This window comes from Haemorhous mexicanus, chromosome 30 (assembly GCF_027477595.1).
Source record: "Haemorhous mexicanus isolate bHaeMex1 chromosome 30, bHaeMex1.pri, whole genome shotgun sequence".
NCBI classification, from domain to species: Eukaryota; Metazoa; Chordata; class Aves; order Passeriformes; family Fringillidae; genus Haemorhous; species Haemorhous mexicanus.
The window spans coordinates 619,607-647,267 of record NC_082370.1 but is presented as its reverse complement, the minus strand read 5'-3'; the positions used below and the strand labels follow the sequence as shown (position 1 = coordinate 647,267).

The 27,661-nt window shown below is 43.6% G+C and overlaps 1 protein-coding gene across 2 annotated transcripts in view; it reads right to left on the bottom strand.

Annotated features, from left to right (window-relative positions):
• EBF2 (EBF transcription factor 2) overlaps positions 1-27,661 on the bottom strand; it is a 128,980-nt gene that overhangs the window by 37,112 nt on the left and 64,207 nt on the right. The gene's annotated exons all lie outside the window — the stretch shown is intronic.

The window sequence follows — 27,661 nt, the reverse complement described above, 5'->3', positions numbered from 1 at the left end:
AAGGAAAACACGAGCTCAAGTGAAACATGACAGCTCACGCTGTCCGAGCAGATAAACCCATTAATATCCCACAAAGTTCTCCTGCCAATTATTTTTGCTCTGTCATATACACCCATCTTCATATGGTTTATTATTCTGTAGAGTTCAGCTCGTCATGTACCCAGGTTGAATCTCCAGCCTCTTTGTTGACTCACCCAACACTGCATGGAGATTTTAGAGTTTAGAAATATCGAGCAGGAATTTTTCCCTAAGCTATTCCACAAATTTTGTCTCACATCCATGGAGGAAAGGATTCACCCCTTTGTTTTCTGATTGAACCTGGACATTTCAGAGGTAAAGAAATTGTGTGAAAAGCCACAGTTGTTGGATTAAAAACAAAACAAGTCTTCAAAATTTAGGCATGAGCAAGAAATATTTTGGCATCCTCTGTTGCGAGTGAAAATATTCTCTGTGATTCTTTCTGTTTCTATTTGTCAGACAAGATGGGTTTAACCGCAACAATTATAATTAAAAAAATAAATCAAAGACTTTGAGATAGATTTGAGAAGGAAAAACAATCATATACAAGAAAAAATAAATAGTTGAAGAATTGATTTTGAATACAAAGAACAAGTTATTTATTTATTTCTCTTACTGAGTGCTTGCCTTTAAAAAAAAAAAAAAAAATCTGCTTTTGCAGTAAGTTAAAGTCCCAGGTGAGCCAGGCCTATTTCCCTTTCTGTTACTATGACAACGATTTTTTACCGCAGTCCCTAAGTCCCTTCAGAACTCACACATTCATGCCTTGAATTAGAACTTTAAAGGAGAAAGATGGATATTTCCTGGGTTTACCAGCAACCCTCCAAACCAGCCCCAGCACACGACAATAACACAGAAATCTGCTCCCCCTCGTTAGTGCCACTTGCTCTGCACTACTCCCACCACAAGATTTCTCCTCCATCTGCCCAAAATACAAAGAAAAAGCCCCGGGCTGGATCTATTTCTGCGTTGCTCAAACAAACCAAACCCCTCTGAAAACCTCACCCACAAAAAGCCACAGATTGTGTAAAACCACTGCCCAAAATCCACCCTGGCCAGGGACCCTTTCCAATTAAAATGTCCTCTGTTTAACTATTATTTCCTTAAATATCTCCCAAATATATTAGATATTTTTAAAATGTTGATTTTCGCAAGGTGAGCCTGTTATTTTCTCCACATTTCCTTCTCATTTCAGGTCTCCCTTCAGCAGGACAGAGGTGTGAGTGCTCAGCTCTCAGAGGGCAACTTCTGCCAACAGAGCCCTGGGCACCTCTGTGGCTTCCAAAGTGAAAATCCTGCAGAATTTCATGCCTTGGGAGCAGCACTGAATATATTTTATTTAAAAAGTCCTGTCAAGTCCATGCTAAAACCTGAGACCTCTTTCACACGAAAGATTTGGTGAGATTTTATCCATAAAAACATTTTCAGAAGGAAAAATCCCCTGCACACTGGCACTCTCAGAGACTCACAGTATAATGTGAGGCACAAATGGTACCCACAAACACTCCTTTTTCTCCTTCCCTCTTCTTAGAGATATAAAAAAGAATACTTGCAAATATATAAACAGCTTATAGGAGATGTGTCTGTGCAAAGGAAAACTCCAGAATGAAATCAAACTATAAAATGAACCAAGACAAGGAAAATCAATGAGCTGCTGGCTGATCATTCTGCAGGAAAACGACAAAAGAAAAAAATTCGCAAGTTGTTACTTCTAAGGAAATATAAAATAAATTAAGCAGGAAAATGGCCAGCTTCTTTTTCAATTTTTTGAATGCTTGTATCCCTTTTGATAGAGATGAGAAAAATTATCAACATGAACCAAAGAATGAAGAAAATGAGCAGGGAAAAGTGTTTGGGAGAGAATTTGCTGTGTCAGCTGGGCTGATTTTGGGAAGAGGACAGATCCTGGGGCACTGTGAGTGACACAAGCCCCAAAAGGCAGATAGAGAGAGGCAAAAATTCCAAATGTGCATTTAACAGCATCCACGAGCAAACTCTGCAGCACGGCATGGCCAGGAACAAAAATCCCCTTTTTCTGCTCAGTGCCTGCAGAAAGCCAGGGCTCAGACCCCCAGCAAACACAAACCAACAGCACACCTGAAAATGAAGCTGGACTCCAGTTCAATCTGGGCTGATTCGTGGCGAGGGGGGCAATGGCCACTAAAAAATCCCAGAACACAAAACTTGCCCAGTGCCTGAGCCGCCGCGGCGCTGAGCTCCCAACCTCCCCAGCTACGGAGCCCGGCAGGCTCAGCCTGGCCATGGAACCCTGGGGATCCCCCTGAGGGGTCCTGGAGGTGCCTTGGCCTTCTGGAATTGATGAACAGCTCCAAATGCTGACATTTTTGCTGCTTTAAGATATCACAAAATTCAGAAAGGGCTGCGTTTTCTTTTAGTACTTATATACCGTGCCAGAATTTGTATTTATTTTGCTCAGATGTTTGTTGGAGATCACTGGATATGCTGCACTATGACAATTCCCCTCCTATCACCCCAAAATTTAGATTTAATTTCATTTAACTGCCCACACAAGGATTTTTATCTTTTGTATTTTTTTTTCCCAGTTGAACCACATCTTTCTTTTTTTCTTTTCCAGAGTTCCTCCAGTCAATTTGGAGCTGCAAGGGGGCATCTGTATGAAGTATTTGGAAGGTTGTTGTATATACACACATACATATATACATATCTATCCATATAAATATATATGTGTGTATGTGCATGTATAAATGTGGGGGGTTATTTTTAAGATGTTGCATCTGGGAAAGGCATTAATATTTATTGCAGCATTAGAATAAAAATGACTTGGTGGGGAGCAAAGAGGAGGGAAGGTTTAGCACTAAATGAAGCTGATTTAGGGGTAACAGGAGAATTGCAGAAAGATTTTATTAATTTCTTTAAATGAGACACTTTAGCCAGTTTTTGGCCTTAACCTATGTATACATGAAAAATAATAGATTTTTTTTAACAGAATTATAAAAAATTAGCTGATTTGTGTTTCTGGCCAATCTTTAGCCTTGCTAAGGACAGAATTAGGTGGGAGTTTGGCAGGTGGCTCTGGCTCCAGCCAAGCAAAGGGACCTTGGCCCATCCTCTCACTCTTTCAGGGTGGTGGGGGAAAATCTAAATGCATTTCAATAACTACCCCGAAAACTCTGCCATTGCTATAGAAAAGCTGACTGACTTAATGCACAAACATTAAATTAATTAAGATATAAGTGCAGACTTCTGCTCCTGTTGTCTCTCTCTCGTTTTTGACCTCACTGGTGACAGATCGAGGCACTTGAGAGGTCTCCAAAACGCCACCTTAGCTCTGCCTCCCTCTTTTCAGAGCTATTTTAAAAGTTACTGCTCCTCCTACTGGGAGCTCCCACCAAGCCCAGGAGTTCAGCGGAGGAATGGTTTAAGTGCCCCTTTCCCACTTCAGGACAAAGCCAGCTCTGGTATCTCAACTATTCTTCAGCAATACCCTGAGCACTCCTTGGTGGGGAAGCACCAGGAGAACTCCCAACGCAGCCGAGGGGTGCGTGGACATGGAGGAAGGGTGAGGGCAAATCAAGCCAGGTCTTGCACAGGTTAAACTGTTTCCAAAGCAGGCTTTGACCCACAGTCCCATCCTGCCTATGCCCAAATGATCAGGTTCTGTACCTGGCTAGGACTGGAACCTGTGTTCCACACCTGTGAGGATGTTTATCCACCTCAGATGAGTGAGAAGAATCAAATTGACCTGAATCAAATCCTGCTGGAGTCAGAAAAATCCTCCTGGTGACTTTAGCAGGACTAGGCAGAAGCCCTAAAGCTCAGTCCCCCATGCAGCAGAAGGTGCAATTTTAAAAAAATAAATCAATCAATTAATAAATTTTTTCCCCCATCCACCTTTTATGCTTCATTAAAATAGAGGTACAGAATCAAGAGGTCCAGCATTGGCTGTACGTTGGGAACAGCCTCTGGATACACCTCAAATTCTGGACACAGCTAAAAATTCTCCCTTGTAAAGCAAATACCTCTGGCTATTTGGGGAATTTGGAGTTGTGGCCTCAGTCATTTTTTGGCATGAGAATCACACCTACCATCTAGGATAATTCTGATTATGCCTATCAGCAAATCCTGTGACCCCAAAACCTAATGAAAATTTAAAGATACAGTGCAATTCTGCTTAAATAATTCTGAGCTTCCAAAATGTCACAAAGGGAACAAAGAAAAACCAGAAGTTATTACTATGAGTATCAGTGTAACAATATTAAATCAAAATGCACTGTGAACTGCAAAAGTGTTATTATTGCAGTGAGGGCCTGACTCCAGCCCCATCAGAACGAGGGAATTCTGGATCAGGTCAGATCCTCCCCTCAGGTCCCCTGTGTATGTCCTGGCATGGCAACCTCTGAGACAGGTATGACAGGTAACCCTGCCCAGTGCCCCACACAACTTCAAACTCCTTCCTTTCCAAGGGCCAGATTGGCAGGTCGCTGTTTCAAATCAATTAATTGCATTTGTTTGATATCACCATCCCGACTTTAATGAATCTCACAGTGGAAGACTTCTTTGTAATCTGAATATTTTATCTCTGGAGTAATTCCGATCTATTGTGTCAGGCTGTGTTATTAGGGAGCTGATGAGAAAATTTCCCATTTTTTTGCAGGAGTTACAGTCAGTGTGGGATCAGGCAGTGCACAAAGGCACTTTAAATGAGTGTACACCTTCCACTGTGTGAGAAATGAGCGGGGTTATTGCAGTGAGCCAGAGCATTTATATGATACTCCACAAACAGCAGCTAATTAATCTTCACAAAACTCCTGTGCATAAAGTGTGAACCCAGTTTAACAAACGTGAAAACCAACATATGTAGGTCAGGAGACTTCTCCGAGTCTGTCAGAGCTTTGCTGGGAGAGAAGGGAGCAGGAGTTAGATGATGAGATCCCAGGCCTAGGCCAGGAGAAGAGGAGTTGGCTGCTCATTTGTCACTTGGGGTTTTTTTAATATAAAGACTCCAGCTGCACAAAATAAACAACAAACCAACCAACCAACCAACCAAAAAAAAAAAAAAACAACAACCCCAACCAAAAACACACACACAAAACCCCCAAACAAAACAAACCAAAAAAACCAACCAAACAAAGCAGAAGGCAGATTAACACTATGCCTGTTATTCCTACACCCAACAAAACCCTCATTTCCTGATGGGACAAACCAGAAACACTTCTCCATCCTCTTGCCTTGACTCAAAGATTTCTTCAGTCTGGTTGGACGTTTTTCTAAGTGACTTTTCTTGCAGTCACTCACTCCTATTTAGATTTTGGGTTTAAAGTTCAAGTTTTGATGTGGGAATATTATCTGGGACCTAATCCCTGAAATGCCCCCTGGGGGAAGGCAGAAGTGTCTGATTTCCTCTTGCCCTGAGCTCAAAAAAGCCAATGTTGGAGACAGGTGTGAAAAAGGAACAAAAACAGGGTCAGGAGTCAGCTAAGGGAGTCCAAGAAATCTGACAAACTTTAAAAACAACCTTAAAGCTGCAGCATGGCAAAATCCATCTTCAAACTGCCTCTAATTATAATTATTTTGCTATGAGAAGATGTCCTGCTCACACTTGGGTGGGTATCACTCTCTACAATGGATTAAAGAAGACATGGGGTGAAAATATCCCGTATTTCAGATGGATCAAGAGAGAAAATTGCACACAAGTCCACAGCAATGGATCCATGTCCAACTTCCAGTCCTTTTTCTCAGCTGCAAAATTATTCCTCCTCAAACATCCCCTCTCTCTGCAGCCTGGAACAACATTTTTCTCTCTACCCTTTACCTTGTGGGTTTGTTTTTTTTTAAAAAAAGCTTAGTTTCAAACCAATAATGACTGAATGTAAACCTGCAATGTGTCACCCAACCTCCAAATGTGTCAGAAAACTTGATTTTTTTTCCTGTGGATTTTCTATACGTTTTGCAATTTTCATCTCTGAAGCAGATTGTGTCCAGAGCAGAGACACACCCCCACAACTGCAATTCACACTCTTTGGGGTAAATAAATGCTGCTTCTGTTGCAAAATGATCCCATTTTCAAGAAACAAGGTACCCAGGCAGTCGTTCCTTGCTGCTCAATGTACTTCCTTCCCATGGCCACATTTGCTAGGGGGAAAAAAACCAAAATCTCCAAGGAAAACCTCCTTGTTTGTGCACTCTGATGAAAACCTGACACCATTAATGAAAATAATAATTGAACTCTATGGGCTCGAATTGAAAATGAAACACAACACTAACAGCGTGTTTGTAATTGCAATTGTTCTCCAAAAAGTCTTTGGAGGACTCTTTGCAATTTGAGCAGTTTCCCCTTGATCCTTTGGGCTTTCCCCTTTCCTCCCACACCAAAACTTTCCAGTAACTTCCAAAACAATGGGTAAAAGCTCATTTATCCTGCAAGACCCATATTATTCATGCCATTTGGCACAGGCCCAAATGCCAGAGCATAATCAAAAGCCAATAGGCAGGGAGGTAATAGAGGAGAGGATTGGGCTGCCGGGCTGCTGAAAGGGACCTTCAGAAAACACTCCCTGGTTTATCACAGTGTCTGTGGGCTCACACTGTGCTGGGCACGGCCCAGCCACGCTGTGAAATTGTAATTGAGGAGGGGAGACACAAAGGACAGCAGGGAGGAAATGCTTCTGTGCATCTCAGGGATGGGGAAATCGAGGCACAGAGAAATTCAGCACCTGCCCCGCCACACAGGGCCAGGGGCTTTTCCAGGCAACAGCCACATCCCATTCCTGCAAGTCCATACTTGGGATTTTACTGGCTCTTTTCAATAGTGGCACAACTTTCATAGAGCTCATTGCCTCCACACACAACACCCAGCAGAATTTGGAAAACATGGCCAAAGTCTTGTTCTTTACGCTCCTGTCAGCACCAGCAGCACACACAAGATTTGGAGCTGGGCCGTGTCACCCAACACAGGCCCAAGGACACTGCAGTCCTGCTAAAATCCACTCATTTTTGGTATCACTTCAACCTCAGAGCTCTGCACAGGTGCAGATTTATCACCAGATCCACTTTGCAAACCATGCAGATCCCATAAAGGCTGACAGAGGTGTTAAATGAGCACAGACCCCAATTCCCACTCTTTTTTTTTTCCATACTGAGAGAAACCTACAGTTCCTTTCTCTTGTGACTCTTCCATCCTCCCAGGCCATCTCTCTCCAAAACCTCAGTCTGCTGAGCCATGCTAGGCTGAGCAGTGAGCACCAATTACACCAGTAGCTTCTCTCTGCTGGCTCTGCTGGTTTTTACTATCACTGCCAGATGGCAGACCCGGCACAAAAACACTCCTGACCCTGCAGCTCATGCAGAACTTGGAAATACCTTCCCAGCACCTCCAGGAGACCACGGAGCTTCACTGATGTGAACACTGGGATGGACCAAGGCTGGGATCCCATTTTACACCTGCCAGAGTGGATATCACTCAGGTCAGAGCTCTCACTCATTTCTGAAGGGATCTGTCCCCAGAATGGGCTTGTGTGGAATGAACGTGCATTCATCTGCTAAAGAGGCAGATTTCCATCCCAGCAGCTCAGGTTCCAGGCACATTCTGCCTCCTCCCTTCTCCAGGGCTATTCAGAGGGTGGATTTGCACCTATTGTACTTCTGGGTCTAGGCAGAGATGACCTTGAATCCAGCACTGGTGTAACATTATATTCCTATGACAGATTTATGGATTGGCGGAGAGGGGTGCATTGGGCGCATTCCTTCCCTAAGACAGGACAGCATCCAATGTTTGTTAGCATCATTAAACTAAAACTGACTTTTCACCTGCTCCCATACCATATGCAGCTGCAAATTTTTAAATTAAACTATGAAGCCATGCATAAATTTACATATATTACAGACTAGCCTCTCCATTTAACATGCAAATGTACTCCAATGTTTCAGAACACCTTCTGTCGCTAATTAATTTGCTGAATTATAATTAGACTAATCCTGCATAATTAATAAGCACAGATTTTTTTTTAATTTCTAAGCAGCTTGATGAGATCATTCACTTCCTTCTATAAACTGCTAAGTAACTGTTAAAAAAAATCTGGAAAGAACATATGTGAAAAGGTATGTTTGATGTCGCATACAAATTCAAACTAGCGGGCAGGCTTCAGGAGAGTCAGGATTAATAGAGGTGTGTGCTTGAAGAGACCGTCAGCACATTATTTTCAGGGGCATGGACCAAGATTTTCTGTGTCTGTTTTATTCCTTTTTTTTTTTTTTTTCCTTTTACCCCTCGGACCTTCCAAGATCACGGAGTGAGCAGGGCGGGATGACAGAGCCTGGTGTAGGATCTGAGGCCACCCCGCGCTGGCTCTCAACCCCTCACCCTGGACATGCTGGGTGTGGATCAGCTCCTTTGATGGGATTTGGAATTGTTTTCATCCCTGCTGCCAAAACCAACCGAGAGCATTTTAGAGAAACAATTAAGTGCTATTAGCACTGGATTCACTCTCTGCTGATTAAAAGGAAGGGTTGTGTGTTCATGTTGGAGAGCTGGGCTGCAGAGAAGGGCACGTGCCAGAGCAGGTTTAAACAGGCTGGGTTAGAGGCCACAAACTGATGCACAAAGAATCCGTGTGCCTAAAAGAGCCCAGTCTTAAGATCTAAAATATATCCTCCTAAAATAATCATGCAGGGAGAGAGGGAGATCCAAAACAACACAGAACACTGTGCAAACAAGGGTGCCCACAATATTATGAGTCTTTTATTTACAAACACTGTCTGGGCCCCATTCCTGTATTTATTTACTGACTTTGGGATGTAGTATTTCAGCTCGACTGCTCCTTGTTTTGTCTTCCCCTCAATCCTCCTCAAATTCAGCACCACCAACATCACCCTGTGTTTGCCTCAGTTGTGAGTAAGCAAAATCTGTGACAAGACCTCCTGATCCCCAACAAAGGAAGCAAGAAAAAAATTAATTCTTATCTGAGGAAATTGCTGAACCACTTCAAGTCTTTGAGTGTGGCTTGTCTGCTCCAAACAATGCATGTAACATCCTCATCAGGCACTTCTGCCTGAAGTTTCTGGTTTTTTTATTAACTTGGACAAGTGCCCTTCTTCAGATAAGTATATCATTTAAATTGACCCGGGTTCTACATGAACAGAAAACATAAAAGCTTAAACAGGACAAGTTCTTGGCTCTGTGTGCCAGCCAAGCCTCTTTCTAGTATTTCCTACTGGACAGTTCATAGGAAATCGCTCTTTTTTAAAAATAAAAATCAAACCAAACAACTTTTTGGCCCAAGGAAGACAGGAAATTATTCTGCTGTGCTTGAACTCATCAGAACCTCCTCAGAGCAGAGAGGTGCTTTGAATGGCACGTGTTGAACAAAAGTCTCTCTTTGGGAGAAGACATATCATCTCGAAATTAAAAATACAGAAGAATTGCACTCTTTGAATCCTCTCCACTCCCAGGGCACAGCAGTATCACGAAATCACTGTGGGACAGAAGGACTGAACATGGAACAGCTCTAACAATGCTGTGTTATGAATTTACAGACAGCCCCAACAGATTTGTTTTGTTTTCTTAACAGCCACTGGACACATCAGCAGATAACAAAGAATTTAAAGGGGAACAAAGAAAACATCTCTCTGCCTCATCCATCTCCATTTCTTATCTTCCAATATCCCAACCCAGCAGACAGAAAAGATGTAATGAGTTATAAAAATAAAAAAAAATAAATCAGGACTAGGCCTGTATTTTTTCCCTCCACGTTTCTGCCTGCACTTATTGTTTTTTTTAACCCTGGATGAATTGGCCCAAAGATGCACAGGTCCCATGGCTGAGGCACTAATAGAAGCTGTATCTCCAGAGCCATGGTTCTGGTACACGAGCAAGCCCCTGACATTCTTTAAAGCTATTCCAGTTCTGTCAGGAGAAGAGAAAAAGGAGAATTTTGCAGCCACAGCATGAGGCCAACCCTAAATATCAACACCCACATCTTTCAGATTTCTGATGTCCAGGGCTTCCCACCAATTCCCATCTCTCTGGCCATGGAATCTGCCACAGCTGAAATGATTTTTCACTTTTTTGTTGTTTCAACTCCTGATAAAGATTGTGTGTGTGCACATCTGCCTGTGTATGGAGATGCAATTTAGCTTTAAAGAGAAAAATTCTGGACTCTGAACCCCACCTTTTCCTATATTTTAACATATATCCTCAGAAATCCACTTGTTTTCCAGACACTTTGTATTTTAGACATTTATGCACCATCTTGAGTTGATGAGGAACAAGAAAATACCTTACATGCTGTGAAAGAATGAGCACATTTAAAGTGATCCCACCCTGTACTGCAATCATTGCATTCACCCCTGGGTACTGGCTTCCAAATTTAATTAACCTTTTCAGTACCCTTTGATGTAGCACACACAGAGACCAAGAAGCAGCAGGATTTGGGGTACAAACTGTTAACTGGCAAACAGGTGATGTATCAGTGAAGAATCTTCATCTTTTCCAATCTTTTAAGATCTGAAAGATCTTAATCTTTTAAGACCTTTTCAGGATCTTAGTATGGGGCTGCAGGAAAGGCTGCGGGAAGGACCAGGACAAGCTCTAAGAACAGGTTGAATGCAAGAAGAGCATCTACAAGTGCCAAGTCTCAGCTCCAAAAGAGCCCAAGTATTCCTGAAATCCATCACCAAAACCACCCTCCTTAGAGGTCTTTAAATTGGCCACCCAGAGCTCCCAGTAAATCCAAGCCCTGGGGCAGTTCCTTTGCTGGAAACTCCTGGCTGCAGGAAGTTCTTTTGCCCCTGGCCAACACTTTATGCTACAGGAGAAATTGTTTCCCTTCCACCCCTCTCCCTCAGGTGTGCACACACACCCACCCCACGTTGTGCAGCGATGTTAACAGCACAGAAAAATTGCTGCCTGACCTTCCCAGTGATCAGCTGACACCCTGGAGCATGAGATTGTTTCATTTGGGGGAGGATCTGTGGCACTCACTCCCACATGGCTGCAGACAGTGCAGAACCTGCTGCCCACCTGAGCCCCCGTGTTCAGAGCTGGCTTTAGCAGGAATGCTCCTGCAGGACACAGAACTCTGCTGAGGGAGCTGCTCCTCCAGCACCGGCTTTGTGGGGAGGTCACAGCTCTGATTTCCCCCTCTAGCAGCCCAGCATGCCTGTGTGTACATTCATGCAGTCTTTGTGTTCAGCCACAGAGCCTCTCCCCACAGAGCCAAGAGCCCTCACAGGGCTGCTGGGAGAGACCCCAAGTTAACATTTGGTCATTCCAGCTCCTGCCCTTCCACCCTCTGAAAGTGCAGATGCACTTTTTTTGCACCAAATGCAAAAAATATCTCATGACTGGGCCCCTTTTCCATGATGGTTACAGACCTGACTTTGGACTCAAAATATTCAGAGGGGGCTACAAAGATGGGGAAGGGTCTGGAAGGGCCACAGGAGGAGCAGCTGAGGGCACTGGGCTGTTCAGCTGGAGAAGAGGAGGTTGAGGGGAGACTCCTCAGGGTCTGCAGCTCCTCTCTGTTCTCTGTGACAGGGACAGGACCAGGGATGGCTGGGGCTGTGCCAGGGAGGGTCAGGCTGGATTCTGGGAAAGGCTCTTCCCCCAGAGGGTGCTGGCACTGCCCAGGCTCCCCAGAGGATGGGCATGGCCCTGAGGCTGCCAGAGCTCCAGGAGAGTTTGGACACCGCTCCAGGGGTGCCCAGGGTGGGATTTTGGGGTCTCTGTGCAGGGCCAGGAGCTGGATCAGTGATCCCAGTGGGTCCCTTCCACTCAGGATATTCCATGATTCTGCATCTCGTCGAGGGGAATTGCAGGAGGCTGAACACTGTGTGTAGTTTGGGACAAGCTGAGTGACCAAGCTTCCTACCCCCACCCAGTTTCTGATCACACAGCTCCATCCAGTGATGGACAAAGACCCCAAAGCCCCAAGAGCCTCCCAAAGTCACCGAGAGGGGTCATTCCCACAGGGGCTGGTTGGGGCTGGTTATAATTCCATTAAGGGAAGACTTCTGCAAGACTCTGCTTTGTGAGCAGACTAATGAGCTCATGTGAGGGCTCCAGATGTTTCCAAACACATTCTTCACTCACTTCAAGCCCTGATATTCCTCCCCAGTTTGTGGAGATCCCTGGGACTGAGGCTGGTGCTGAAGGAGGTGTTTCAAAAGTCAGAGACAAGGCTCTGTCAAGAGTCTGGCAGTGACAAAGCTGGACACAAACCCACACTTAAATGAGCTTGAAAGACTTCTCAGGGAGAAAAGCCAACCTCCTTTATCTTTTGGAGATGTCCTACAAACTTCTCTTCACATGTGCTACATGTTTTATGTGCAGGCACACACACATCCACGAGAGCACAGATTGCCAGCTGACAGTTGGCTTCTGGACTGGAAAATCCTCCTGTTTGGATGCCTTAAATAACAAGGTACCGTTCCAGATGCATCATCACAACGTGCTCTCCACTGAAAAAAGGTCTCTTGGCAGTTCCCAACTTTAGGACTTCCTGCCCACGTCCCTGGTGTGACAATAGCCTGATGTGTGCAGTGAATTTTGGATTTTTTTTTTTTCCCTTCCCAAGTTCTACTGCAGCCATAATTCCTGGAGAAAAGTTTTCGAATGCCTGAAACATTTGCTGGATGTTTTCTTCATTTATTGAATCCAGATGTTTACATTATAAATAATTGAGAAGCTGCTATGGTAAATAGACATCAAGGAAGGCTAATGGGAGTCGTGCTGTCGTTAGGGAGAGCTTGTAGGATGAGACACGGGATAAGGACTCAGTCCCTGCCCTGTCAGGATGGCTTAGGGGAAGGAAGGAGTGCAGCTTGTTGGAAAACATTAAATCAGGGCAATCCCTGGCACTCAGAGAGATGCTGAGCAAGGTTTGACACCAGCTGCACAGAACTTGTAAGGGAAAATAGATCCTGGGCTTTGCCGTTGGAGAAGCTTCTGGTTCTTCATGTGGTTTGCTTTAAAAAAATGAATTTAAAAAGGTAATATTCCCATTTCTCCACCGTGCAGACCCCCTCACTAAGCTCATAGAACATCAAGGGTGGTTTCTGAGGCTCCCAAATGAAACACTGCGCTTGTTGCTTGACTTAAGTCTAAGGTTGCTTTGATTTAAGGTTTAAGGACTGACAGTGAAACTTTCAGTCTGAGAGAAAGTGGGTTCTACTCAAAGCACTGGAATTTGCTGCTCTAATTTTTGCCTCCATTGCTAAACTCTTGTTTTGTTTCAGTTTGAACCTCCTAAAAACCAACCTTAACCTCACTGAAGTCAAGTCAGTATAAGAAGTAACACAGTGTGCAGGTCTTTGATAAATTGATTTTTAAAAATCACTTCTTAAATTCTACTGCTGTAACTGAGAATGGTGACAGCTTTGTGATGACTGAACTTTCTACTATTCCTTACAGGTTTTTTCCCTGATTTTCTCAAATACTCTCAGCTATGTAAAGTCACACAAAAATTGTTAAGTTATAATTATTTGGAGGAGGTAAATTTTTTTCTCCATGAAATCAGCTCCTGTCTATTTCCTCTCCACTCCATTGCACAACTGAGGTTTCCCCCAACGTGCAGAAAGATTTCAATGACTCCACATCATGATGTAATCCCTTGTAAAGGCTCCTTTGGAGCTGCTAGGAAGTATCTCCTGGAATATCTGTGGAACAGCAGTTTTATAGGAGTTATGGTCCACTGGGCCCAAAATCCATCTTAAAAGGAGCCAGCAGGAGAGGGGAAACTGCTCCATAAAAGATCAGAAGATTTTCAAAGGTGTTTTTTGCTACCAAGAAAATTAACTCTGTGAGGTTACGTCATGCCTGAGTGTACAGTTCCAGCCCTGGTGGAAGCTGTGGCTCCAAGAGCCCCAGCCTGAGCTGGGATTGCACTCCCAGTGCCCAGAGATGCTGCTGCAGGGTCTCCATGGAAGTTGGGCATCATTTTTCTGTAGGACAATTACAGCAACATTTGGCTTGTGAGACCTTACATCCAAAAATTCAGTTCGACAGAGATTCAGGGTTAAGTGATTTTACAGACTTTAATTCTGGCAAAATGTGTTTTCTTGGGGACCCGCAACCAAAACCTTATTTCTCTTTCTAGAGGATGAGGATTTAGTATGGATGAACAAAAAGATTTGCATGTCTTAATACTTGTCCTACAAGGATGCGCCCCAGCTCTGAAGCTCTTGGGGTTTTAATCTACTGATCACACTCATAAGAAATCATCAAACCCAGGAATGCCAAGGCAGAAACTCTGATCTCTGCCAGGACACTTAAAAAATTTTAGACAATTAATCAGCTCTGCTAATAATAGATCCCAAATCCCTCCCTTCTCCAGTCCTCTTTTTCTTCTCTACCTTCCACCAAAAAAAAAAAAAAAAAAAAAAAAAAAAAAAAAAATTGAACAGTTTCAGTCTAAATTCTGGTTTTGTAATAATTCAGTGAATGCCAACATAATTTTTTTTTGCTAATTAGACTACCAATTTGGAGGACAGCTTAGGAAAACATTCACTACAATTCTTGAAATGAGGCATTAGAAACCATTTAATCTTTCCTACATAATTACTTTGTACTTACCCATTACCAAGTAAAATATTAGGGGGAAAGTGTCTTTTGCACACAACAGAGCATTTCTTTCTAGTAAAATAAAAGCCTGCTCATTTTCTTTCTGTGTTGAGTAAGCTCATATTCCTGAGCACCTGAGCAAAAATAATAGGGCAGTTGTTATGCTTGGCACTGTTTGTGCTGGAGCTTAGAAAAGGACCAAACTCTGGAAAAAGGTGAAATTGTTTTTCTGTGTGGCTTTCCCTCTCCCATTCCCTACCATAGTTTGGTTTGGCTCCCTGTGGCTGTGACTGCCTGGGCTGGCCACGCTTGGGGACCTGTGAACATCTTTCCCTCTCAGTGACAGGAATTATTTTCACTAAAAGACTCTCCAAAACCTTTAAAGAGGGATCAGGGCCTGGCTGTCCCAGCAGTTATAAAAGAGCAGGAGACAGAACAGTCCCTTTCCTGAGCCTCTAAGGATCCAAAACGAGGGGAAATCACCTTCACAGCCTCGCCTGGATCCAGCAGAAGTTTTGTTTTACCAGGGACTGCTCCCAGCTCAGAGTGTCATGTGGGAGGTGAAGCTGACAATAAGAAATGATTCAAAACTTAATAAACCCTCCTGCTCTCTCAGAACCAATCCTCCCACCATGAGCATTTTGTTCCTTTTCTGGGTGGGAGAGTGATTTTCATTTTCCTGCAGCATCCTGTGGGGAACTCCCTGCCCAGGCTAAACTTTGGGCTCAGTGTTTCAAACTGCCTGTCTCAGCCTTGGTGTCAGCCTCCCCATTTAATGGCCATCCCACTGGTGTTGGTTCTGTTTTTGTTGTAACTGTTGACAAGAACAAATCCTGCTCTGACAAACACAACCTGTCCAGCTCCATTTCTTACTGAAAGTTAGCAGGAATTCTGTGATGATTAAGGGTTAATATCCTACTGCAGCCAAAGTCACACTTGCCCTGCACACATAGGATCACCCCAAACTTTGCTCTGCATCACTTTATCCCCATTAATCACAGCAAAATCATAGATCTGGCCATGGAAGAGCAGCAGACAGAAGAAAATAGAATGGCATTTATGATTCAGAGACCTTGGAACAGGAATTTTGGACAAAGCCCTACCCAGACTCGGATGGTCCAGCAGCCCTCAGAACTTCCTTGGGGACAGCTAAGTCTGTGCTGTTATTGCCCTTCCGTCTGCATTTTATGGTCAAACAGGTACTGCCCACTGATACCCACCAAAGCTTGCCCTCTTTGGCCAAGCTGAACTTCTGAACAGGCAGAAAGTCATCCCACAAAGGGGGAAGAAGGAGATAAAACTTGGGCAAGAGGAACTGTAAAAGTGGCAGGTAACAACCATCACATTCACTCCAGACCAATAACTGCCATCTCAGGGGAGAGATGTGCCAGCCTGCAGAACACTCCTGATGAAAGCACACCAAGAAATGCATGGGAGGGCATTTTGGGCTTTTCTAGGTCCTGTGACAGACTGTACACACATGAGTGAGATGCTGGAGGTGGCTCATCCAAGCACTGAATCACGCTCTGCTTACCCCTACTTGTCAGGAGTGTCATGAGCTCAGAGTTTCCCCTAATTTACAGTTCAGGCTCAAGACCTGGGTAACTTGGGCTTCTTGGAGAGCTTAGCATCTTTAAACTCTCCAAAAAATAAACTATTCCAGTCCTTGGCATCCCCCAGCATTGCCCACGTCCCTCTGAACGCAGCACAGTCTGGCCTGGGTCTGCACAAGTGCCCAGAGATTCTCTACCAAGTGCCCACTCTGAGACATCCTCAGATGAGACTGTTTTTTACCAGGACTGCTCACCAGCCTCTTCAGCGTCTTAAATTTAAAATCCAACATTTCCAGATGCTTTTACCCAATATATTTTTTAGGTTTTATTTTCTTACTCAAAGGCTGAATTTTGGTGAGTGTGCATATGCAGAGAGGCTCAGAGGGGCAAGAGGCATAAATCATTCCAAACTGCTGCTGTAATAAATGTGGACAAATGAATAAAATTTGTCAACAGCCTGATATCACCATCACTGTTTTGTTTAGCTACATTTCTTCCAGTTTGAAAACAGTTCAATACTCCTTTTACCTTCAAGTAGCAGCACTTAATAAACAGTGATGGATGCTTTTTATTCCCTTTCCCTGCCCACCCCCTTCCTCCCATTCCAGGCTTTCCTATGTCTTTTACAAGGGGATTGTTTAGCTTGGGGGAGATGTAGATCCTCCATCCTTCTTGCATTGACATGCATCCCTCAAGGAATGATGACCATATTTAATTCATAACCCCCCTTGGCTACACAAACATACAACTTCCCATCAATTAGGCAACACAGAGATGCTGTTAAAAATCAATGAGCTTATTATTAAATATATTTTCTTTTCATGTAACAATAATAGTTATTGCTGCTCCATTGTTAGGGCTGTGATATCAGCTGGTTAAGCAGCTCTAAAAAAAAGGGGTTGATTGCTTTTTGATCAGCTGGGGTGATATCAGTGTCAGGACATTGTGTGATGGACCCTGGCAGACGAAGGTGACAAAAAGTGACCAAATAGATGTTTTTGAATAAAATTACCTGTGTGAGCAGAACACAGCCGAGACTGAATATTTACCTGATTGTCATAGGTGCACCGTGACATGTGTCAGTACAAGGCTCTAAGCACCCATCACACCCCATCAAAGCACGGCCAGACTGGTACCTGTGTTCTCACTGTGCTGTGTTCATCAGGAATTACTGGGATATTTTGGCACATGCCACTAGTGAGGGACATCCCTGCCTATAACAGAGATGTAAAATCTGTGCCAGCTCGTGCAAAGGTTAAAAAAAATTACACACACACACACAGACACAGACACACAATTTTTCTTTTTTTTACCAAAAATCAAACCAACAAAAAAACCCGCTAAACAAAAAAAAAAAAAAAAAAAGCCCACAGAGCACAGATTTTGGCAAGTGCATCAGATGCTGTCTGGCCACAGCTGATCTGAAGCGAGTCCCCTGTAATTACGGGAGAAGGTGGAACAGGTTTCCTGCTAATTGGAAAATTCTGCAAATGGCACCACTGAAGTAAATTGACAGTCGTTAGAATATTAGCAAAATGAGGGAACTGATTAGGAAAAAGCTCAGATGTGGATTTCTGGTTTGGAGGGGTTTTTTTTTGTTTTAAATAGTGCCTGAATCTACCAACAAATTGATAATAAAAGCTGAACTTAAAAATAACAGCTGTTATTTGACCTGGATGCAAATAGATTTGTGCAAATATGCATTCAGACACATATAGGTGCTATACACACATTTATTAAGTGTATAAACACACCATTCCTGTCACTTTTCCCACAATAAGACAAATACACTGAATGTTTGCTAACTTTTTTTTTTTAGAAAAAAACTATTTTCCCCAAATATTTACACCTAGCAGGGGAGAAGAGCTGCACTTCAGGACACGGGCAAGAGGCAGGTTCTAATGAAACAGTGATCACTTCATGCTCCAAAGAAATCTTACAAGGGAATTGTTTACACCCTTAAATCTTTCAGTGGTTTGTTCTGAGGGGAAGCTGAATTTTCCATTGTAAATGTGGTCTTGATTGACTGCTGGGGAGAATTCCAGTAGCAACTTCTCTTTGTGCTTGAGTCTGAGCTGTACAGGAAGCACAGGGTGGGATTTGGCCACGACTTTGGCCATCCATCAACGGCCCTGGTGTTTGTACTCCTGATTTTCCACTACCAGGAGCAGGGGGAAGCAGAAGTGAGGGGGAAATGAGACATTCTTATCAGAGACACTCCTACAAAAGCCATCAAAGCCACCTCTATGTAACTTCATCAGGAGTCTCCTGTTTCCTTCCCTACAATCCTGGTTTTAGTTTCAAACTAATCTCTAGGAACTGATCTTGCTCTGACTTTTCTGGGAGCTCTGCCTCCCTTTGCTAAGGACTCACGCTGGCCCTGGATGATCCCTCTGGTCACTGGGACCCCTCATTTCACAGAATCCCAAACTGGTTTCAGTTGGAAGGACTTTGAAGATCATCTTTTCCAACACATTTCCTATCAGCTCCACAAAAAGATGCTCAGTTGGCCACTGGCTTTGAGGGAAGGAGGATGTTTCTGGATTTTTTTCCTTTTTAACAAACTCAGACATTTACTCCCCTTCTTGGAAAGAATTCCAAAAGGCACTAATATAACTTAGCCAGAGATTCCTAAAAGAAATTCCTATAAGATCCTTCCAATTTAAATTTAATTTTAATTTGAATATTAGATGCTATCAGTCGATTTTTTAAACAATCCAGTGGAATTATGGAATAAAACCACGACTGTCTGTGAAATCCTATAGACAATCCAATAAAATTTCATGTTGTCATTTCATTAAGACTTTTCCTAGTAACAACCACCTCAGAAATTTTTATTTATCCAAACCAATGCAGACTATGCATTTCTGTTATGAGTTTGAGATTACTTTATTCATCCCAGTGATGCCATAAATTTAATAAAAACTCCAGCCTGGAAGATTATATCCCAGGAAGAACCAAAATAGCTACAGAGTATTCTCCATGCCTAACACAGTCTAACCTTGAATTGATTTTAAGTATAACATTTTCAGGCTTCAGAGATTTCTCTTTACTGAAGCCCTTCTTCCTGTTCCTTAAACATTTATAACATTTTATTTCCTTCTGTGTAATTTTTAGTGTAGGTTTGGTGTCTCTTATTACACTTCACTGTTTGGGGGTTTGTTCTTCTACCTGTGTGTCATCCAATAACAGAAATTTTTATACCTAACACACAACATAAAACAATGAAATGCACCAGAATTGAACATAGAATGAGGATTCATAGGCCAGATCCAGAGTTAATTTGAATAACCATATGTTTGGGCTTGGGGAACCTCAGCTGGACCTTCAGCCTGAGACACAATGCTTTACAGAGCAATTCCAGGAGAATGATCTCAGTTTATATCCTGTTAAAATTCTATAGGACTTTTGTAGAGTGATTTTTTTTTCAGTACATTTTTGCTTGATCTGATTAGCAGAAAACCTCCTGTTTGCATTTCAAGCATCCCTGTTTATTTTCACGTATTTATTTAAACAAACCAGGCAGCCCAAGCCCTGCCAGCTCCGGTCTCCTCGTGCTGCTCCCTGGATGAAAGCACCCAGCAATTCCCAGACCCTCGTGCTGCTCCAGCCACCTCAGCATCCCAGCTCCTGCCCCAGAGCCACCTCCAGCCCATGGGCTGATCTCCATCATCTGCTTTGGGAGTTCTGGATTTTGGATCAGCTCTTTGGGTGCCGCAGTCCAGCAGAACGTTTCCCACAGGAGCAGATCTGCTGCTGCTCGTGGGGAAAGCCGAGGCACAGTGGAAGCACACAGGATTCCCTTTTAAAGTTCTGGGAGAAAGGATCGGAATAAAGAGGTTTTATGGCTCGGTACATGATTTTCATTCCTATTACCGTGCATGTTGAACATTCTGTCCCAGTTTCCAGCCCCCTCAGAAGGAATTCTCAGTAGAGAGACACAAAGATCTTCAAGCCATTTGCTGTCAGTCCTAGGAGTAGGAGGGCTTTGAAAGCTTTTAGAGGAGTAACCAGACTGTTCTCCACACGAGCCAGGTTTTTCTCTCCCACCCTTGCAATTTTTTTGCTTCATCTTATTTTTGGTGTTCTCCCTTTTCTAGATTTCATTCATCCCGACAATGAAACAAAAGAAGGGAAGAGGGGGAGAAAGGAAGAGGAGGAGGAGAAATCCTTCCCAAAATTTAAAAATTAAAAAAAAAAAAAAAATTAAAGAAGAGTCAACCCAGACATTTTGTGCCAAATACACTTAAGGGTGGTTGGGGAGAGGGGGAGAGAGAAAAAAAAAAATCAAGTCACTCTCAATCAAGTGTCACACCTTTAAATAGTGGTTAAATCTTTGCATTATGCAGCTCATCCCTTTTACAACACGCGGTTCCCGTGGAGAATTCCCTGTTTACACTGGGAATTCCTCCAGGAGAGCATCAATAAAGCTGAACAGATGTCGGGGTGGGATGCCAGCGGCAGTGGCTGTTGTCAGGGTGGCGGGAGCGGCGCGGGGAACAATGAGCGGCGGCAGCTGCGGCCCCGAGCCCGTGCGGGGCAGCGCTGCCCGGGCGGGGCCAGCCCGGCCCCTTTGTCCCGGCGCTTCGCCTCCCTTGTTCCGCCCTGACAGCGCTGACACATGGCACCCAGCCCGCCGAAAGGCGATTTGTTCGGCTCCTGCGTATGCACCGGTGCTGTGACCTCCGCTGCCTGCGAGGGATGGAGCGGCCCCGGCAGGGGGAGAGGGGGAGCGAGGAGAGGAGGGGGGAAATACAGCACAAAAAAAGAAAGGCACCGCCGAGCTCACGGGTCCTCCCTGAGACACAGTTTGGGGATGCACCTCGTGTCCCTCGGTGATGCACTTTGTGCTCAGTTCCGTGAGGCACTTCGTGGCCAAGGTGAGGATGGAGGTGCCTCGCTTGGAATGAAAAGTGCGGTTGGTGAAACCGAACTCACAGGAAAACATACCTAGAATGGGAAATACTTCTTGAAGGTAAGTCCACACGTTTGAAAATTTGATTCAAATGCCCGAATCAAATTTTGGGTTGTAATAAACGTATTAAAAAAATGAAAGTTTCCATATTAAAATAGTGAAAGTTACCGTATTAAAAAAAATGAAAGTTTCCATATTAAAAAAAATGAGAGTTACCATTCTCTAAAAAAATAATCATACTGAGAGGCAGGAATAAATGAAAATATTTACAAGCTGAGCTCTATTTTGACTGTAAATTTCATCACATTAGCTAGAAGCTTGCAATAAAACTCTCATTAATAAGCTCATACAGAATTTGAACCTCAGCGTGACTTTGCAGTCAGATCTCCTGATGGCTTAAATTACCAAAAAAAAAAAAAAAGTAGAGAACTAAATAATAATAAATGCATAAAAATAACACAGAAATGAGGAGAGAGAAATAAGAAAGCAGGAGATGGTTGTGTGGTAGACAAGCAGGTTGCATACTGGGGGCCCCTCCCTCAAAACTGTTGATTGGGAATACCTGAAGATCTACGATGGAATTTTGACAAAATCTTTATCCTTACTCTTGAGAAATAATAACAAGAAATAAGGACCATTTGGATAACTTTTCCCCCTTACAAAAAACTTATCACAGTATCCTTCCCCTCCATTAATATTTAAAAGACATTTTAAGATAATCTTCACTCAAAATCCAAAGCTGCCCAAGAGAATGCTTAGTTCTGATTGCCTCTAAAAGTGCCATTTCCCTGCAAACAATAAATACAGCCCCTAACTAAAACTGATGAATTTTGGGGACTGCAGGAGTGAAGAGTACCCCTAAGTGGAGATATTCGGGTGTAATAGGAAACCTTCAGGCGGGGAGCTGCCCTCAGAGCAGCCCAGCTGGCAGAATTCCCCTCCTGAGCGCCCCCAGGATGTGCTCCTGGTGCTGGGCAGGGGTTCTGCCGGGTGGGAGCCTCATTGCCAGGGGGAGCAGCGCTGCAGAGAGCGCTGGACGGGCTAAAATGCAATTCCCACCAAAGTAAAACGGTCTGAGCTGAGACTTCCCCATCATCTTTTGTCTCCCAGCAACATCCTCGCTGTGACAGGGAGGGGTTTTAGCCAGCAGCACCTCGAGTTTCCGGGGAGAGGAGCCTGGCCCCACGTCCCAAGGGATCTGGGGACGTTCCGGGCTGGCCCGCTGCATCGAGCAGAGCCAAACCTTTGAACCTTCCCCGCTCCAAATCTCTTCATTCTTTTCAGAAGTTCAAAAAAGAAACCCACTTATGCAGAGTTTAGAATTCCTCTCTGATTAAATGCTTGCAAAATAAAAGAGGAATCTCACTTTTTAAAAATCTTTATATGCTTCAGAGGTGCAGTGCTTGGGGTGAGGGTTTTTCCCCTTTTGACAATTAGAAATTATTTTTGGCTGCTATGTAGCTAGCAAAGGTTAATTGGGTTTGCTGCTGTAAAATACAGAATTCTGATCACTTGATTAATGAGGTGTCAGAAACCACAAGTAACCAACACTTTTTTGAAGGGAAAACACTGAAATAAAATGTAGTTTTAAAGATTTTATGTTTCTCCCACTTTTCTTCCCACCCTACAACAGGCAGCTGTTTCAAAGGCAGTTGAGTTTTCAGTCAAAAAAATACAATGTAATAAAAAAAAATCAATACTCTGGTTAAGATTAGAGTAGGCACAAATTTTTTGGAAGTGTAACCCTTTTAATTATGACTATGAAATGGGATTTTTGGGCTCTGTGATGGGATGGAGCCGTACAGGAGATGTCTAAATTCCCTACCTGCTTCCTTCCCTCCTATTCCCACAATCAATAACAGGATAGAACACACAAATTTGGATGAATCCTCTGCTAAAAAAAAAAAAAATTCCTGTGGAGAATTTCAATAGATTCCACATAATTTAAGAACCATAAGTTTCATATATATTTGTCTTGTGCCTGCAATGAAAAAAAGCAAACCAAACCCAACCCGTAAATGGTACTCTGCTCCCATTTGACTCCACTCAGGAGCAAAGCAAAGCCTCTCTGGCTGTGGTATAGATGCACTTTGTCACAATAAACCACTGTATATTATGTTTATATATGTCCTTCAGGCATGTCACAACAGTTTGGCATTCGGGGCTGCTCTACCACTGTGTACATTAAATAGTCATGTAGTTACATTAAACAGTGGGGAGTTCACACTTCACAACCACTCAGTGCTTTAAAACAGATGTGGGCTGTCTGCTGTCAGCTGCGAGAGGAGGCTGAGGAGGATCTTGGTGGGAATTTAACCTCCAGATGATTGAGGGCTCCCCCGTTCTCCTGCCACCCCTCTCCCCCCCAGAACCCTGGGTCCAGGGAGGAGGATGGGAATAAATAAAGAAACAAACAAACAAACAAACAACCGGGCCCCACGAGTTCGGGAGCGGCGAGAGCAGAACGGGGAAGGGAGGGAGCCAGGGGGGCATTCAGAATTCGGAGGACTCTGTGGCTTGGAATATTTTTAAGTGGGGTGGGCTGGAGAAAGAGTACCCAGGGATTTACTGACAGGAGAATTTTTGACAGTTGATGGACAGATGAATTCCGTCATGGAAGCGTTAGTCGAAAGCGGCAAGGCCAGATGGAAACTCACAGCTTGTCTTTAATATTAATTTTCTCCCCCCCCTCCTTTTTTTTTTCTTTTGCAGGAGATCAGAATTCCCTAATTCCCTAAAATGTTTCAATGCATCTTGAGGTATTATTTTTCCAATGCCTTTACCCACCTACTCTTAATAAGAAGTGCTCCTTTGTGTTAATGTTATTTTTTTCCTCTTTCCTCTCTGCTTATTCCCCTGCCCCCCCCAATTCCCCCCAAGAGTCAAAAGAAATTAAGGAGAAAGAAAAAAAATAAATCAGTTTAGCTACATGGCTGTTAAAAAGTCTGCCTGGCTTAAAATACACCGAGATGCCTCATATCTTAACCTTGTACAGAATTTTACAGATCCAGATGTATCTCTGAGAGCTTTAGTTAAAAAGAGCCAAATAAATACCTGAAAGAAAGAAAAATTAGGAAGGAAACCCTAATGACATCATCTGGTTTTTAATGGAGAAAAAAGCCACAGGAGCGGGAGTGTAACTGTGTCACTATCCAGAGATGATTTTTCAACAGTTGCACAGAAAGAAGTCTCTTGATTAAAAAAAAAATAGATATGACAGAGAATCAAATATCAGCCAACAAAATAAGTCACACATTTCTAGATTTTTCTTCCATGTTTGTTCACAGGCTTGACTGTCAGAAACATCTCTCTTAGAATCAAAATCAACTCCCACCATCCCACAGTGGCCCTTCAAAAAAAAAAAAAAACAAACCAGAAAATGGAATATTTTAACAGCTTCATTTCCCTAATATATACTTGTGAAACTGATGTAAATAGACAATGATGGTTGTACTAAAAAAAAATTTATGCCACCATCCTCCTTTTCAGAAGTCCTATATTCAGTTGGGAATAAACCATATGGTTCTATCATAATTTAGCATGTAGGATCCTATGGATATTTACTCAGTAGAATTCCAAGAGGGAAGAAATAAATATTTTTTCCAGCTACTACTCTGGTGAATTAAATCACATTGATGCAAAATTTAGAGATACATTCACAGAAGTGTCACAATACTTGGAGAAAGGAGCTTTTTTTTCAAAAAAGTCACGGAACTCATATTTAACATTCCTTACAAAAGGAGGCTCATCCCAGCTCGGAGCTCTCAGCCAGTTCTGAGGGAGTCTCTGTAAGTGTTGCTCCAATCTTGCTGCACATTAACAGGCTCCAAGATTAGTATTTCACATTGAAATTAGAACATATGCACATCCTGTATATTTGTTTTCTTCTCAATCTTGGTTATGTGCAAATATTTGCCAAGCAGGATGATTGACATGCAGCACGATGCCCTTTTGTAATTGCAGTAATTAAACATTTGGACAAACTACTGAAATCAGGGGATGTGATGGAGCTGCAGTTTGGGGGAAGAAGCAAATCCCACTTCCCTGCTGCAGGCAGGCTCATTTCCAGGGGTCTGTTTGGGGCAGTAATGGTTTGCACAGAACTTCGGCCTCAGAGCTTCCCTGCAGCAGGAATTGCAATTTGCACATTGCAATCCAAAATCTGGGAAATGTGCAAGGATCACAGAAGTGGGGCAGGGAGCAATTATTCCAATTTTAATGCAAGCCCCATGCCCAGTCAAAGCATTGCTGCTTTACCATCCAAGGTGCAAATACTTCATCAGGCACGTGGGATCTCCACGCTGAGCCCATACCCCTCCTAGAAGGACACTCACAATTCCTTCCCTCCAGCACAACTCTGCCCTCCCTGACAACACTGGAAATTCAAGGGCTGCAAACCTCCACCAGTTCAGGCTGCAAATTGAAGGGGACAAAACAAGCTCCAAAAGAAAACACAAGGATCTAGACTGGATCCAGGCCAAGGAGGAGCTCAGACTGCAGCCTCACATCCCAACGCCCATGGCTGTGAATCTGGAAATGAATCCAAACCTTGTGGCTCAGACACATCCTTACTCATAACTGCAGTTTTCACATGGTTTCAACACAAAAACAGCCCCATTAGCCACCCCCGCAGGTCAGGAAGTCCTCTCAACCTTATTTGCAAATCTGGTCCTGTTTTTGAGTGTGGAAATGCACCATCCTCCTTCTCCAGTCATCACCCTGCTGGTCTCCCATCTTACACAAAATATAGGATTTAAAGAATTTTACACGTGCCTTAAAGCAGAGGTTGGGAATTTTGGCTTTCCTTCATCATTAATAAAATTAAACTGCCCAGAGCCTTGATTAGAGGTGAGTCCCACCCTGTCCCATTTGTCCTGTGGGCAACAATCTCACAGATGGGTTTGAATCAGAAAAGTTGGGTGTCCCCAGAAACTGGGTACCCTCCAAACCAGTGAATGATTCAGGCTTACATGGGAATCCCATCATTTCCACACAAAGACAGCTCAGACAACTGCCCAAACTCTATCAGATCATTTTAAGCACATTGCAAAGATCTGGAGTTTTAAAACTGAGATCAGTTTTGTCACAGCCAGAGTTGCACATAACAGAGCAAGATCTGAGCTGTGGAAGCATTTCTGATTCCAGTGGATGAGAAAACCTTTCAGTCACTGATATAGATCCCATCCAGCATTCTCAGATAAATTAACAGGTTCGTTCTTGACAAACCACTGCTTTTTTTTTATTGTAAAGTGGGTGATTAGGAAGAGGTGTCATGCAAGAGCTGACTCATTTTTGGTGTGGGATACAGCCTGTGGAAAGGGAATGAGTCAGGAATTCACTGGAGCGGGGCTTTTAGTTAGGGAACGTAACCCAGCCTCATCACAGTGGGCACAGAGAGGCACAGGAGAGCCCTGGGCACTGAGGAGGGGATTCCCAGAAGAGATGGCAGCACCAACCACATCCAAGAGCAGCCCCATCCCACATCAGTTCCCTGCCAGCATGAATCAGAAGGTGGATTTTCCCAGGCCTATTCTATCTGCAAAGACTATTCCCCTTTCCTCTTTGTTTTATTTTCCAATAAATTGCTGCTTCTCTTTGACCTGCTCTCCTGTGCTCCATGCAGGGTGTGGAAACAGCACACAGGGGTGGAATCACCAAATATGTTGGAAGGATCATAAAAGTCCTGCACAGGACACCCCCAACAATCCCACCACGTTCCATGTGGGTGGAAAGAGATGGAAAGGCCTGTCTGCCCAGCATTAATTTTGGTATTCATGGGGTGAATTTTTGGTGGAGCTGGGAAGGGTTTGGTGCTCTCCTGACAGCTCTTGCCTGCCTGATTGCTGCCCCCCACCCTCGGGCTGGCTGCACTTCAATGGGCCTGGGACTCTCCTGGAAACACTTTTGGGGTGACATGTGCCAAACACTACAATCTATAGCTCATTATCAGTGTGGTCATATGTTCTCAGCTGCAGACATGTGTCTTCAAATGCAGTTTTCAAAGCATTTGATAAACAACCACTAAATGTCAACCCTCTGCACCTCTCCTGTCTCTCACCTCTTTGTGTCTTGCTTTGTTGAGCTTTTTTCTTACCTTTTTTTTCAAAGATATTTGTATACTTCAAAATAATCTCATCAGCCCCAGCCTCAGGGTTTGAGGGGGTTTAAGCATTAATTTTACATCTTTTGGCATCTCTGCCTTGTGTTCACACAGAGTTTTGTCATTCACAATCCTATAGGATTTCTCCTGTGTTACTTTCATCTGGTCCAAATTTTAATCCAGGACTAGGATCAGACCCTGCCATAGAATCCTGAAGAGTCCAAGGCTGGGTTGGATGGGGCTTGGAGCACCCTGGGGTAGTGGGAGGTGTCCATGCTTATGGCAGGGGTGGCACTGGATGGGCTTTAGGGTCCCTTCCACCCAAACCATTCCAGGATTCCATGAGGATCCATTCCCTTCCCAGTCTAGCCAGTGAAAAGCTTCAGCAGAAGGAGCTAAACCTTCAAGCAGAGCCCTTTTCACTCTGCCCTCCCCGTGAGGGAAAAGGTGCAGGGTCCAGGCTCCCATGTGGTGACTGAGCTGCCCAGATGTGTATCCCACCCCTGCACATCTGTTCAGCATTTCCAGGGGGTTTG